The sequence below is a fragment of the Penaeus monodon genome, chromosome 25, assembly GCF_015228065.2.
Source record: "Penaeus monodon isolate SGIC_2016 chromosome 25, NSTDA_Pmon_1, whole genome shotgun sequence".
NCBI lineage: Eukaryota > Metazoa > Arthropoda > Malacostraca > Decapoda > Penaeidae > Penaeus > Penaeus monodon.
The window spans coordinates 1,060,981-1,061,274 of NC_051410.1; the positions used below are offsets into that span (position 1 = coordinate 1,060,981).

The 294-nt window shown below is 32.7% G+C and overlaps 1 protein-coding gene across 1 annotated transcript in view; it reads right to left on the reverse strand.

Annotated features, from left to right (window-relative positions):
- Positions 1 to 294, reverse strand: part of LOC119589478 — a gene marked incomplete at its 5' end in the record, with an annotated part of 91,173 nt that overhangs the window by 34,764 nt on the left and 56,115 nt on the right.

The window sequence follows — 294 nt, forward strand, 5'->3', positions numbered from 1 at the left end:
TGTAGACAAGAAAGAAAGAGGAAAATTGTAAAATATTTGATGGAGAAGCAACAGAAACAATATACCATCAATATACCTTTTACATAATGCAAGAGTCATCACTGATATTAATGACATAAAAACAAACAAAATATGAATTCATGTAAATCTAATATACAACTAACTGTCCAGAATGATAAAAGGCTTATATCAGTTAAAAATCATTAACTCATAAACACCCAAGCAGTTTCTCCTGTGCGTTCCTTGCGCACACGTGTACGTTAGACTGTGCTCTGATGTGCTTGAGTATGTAAG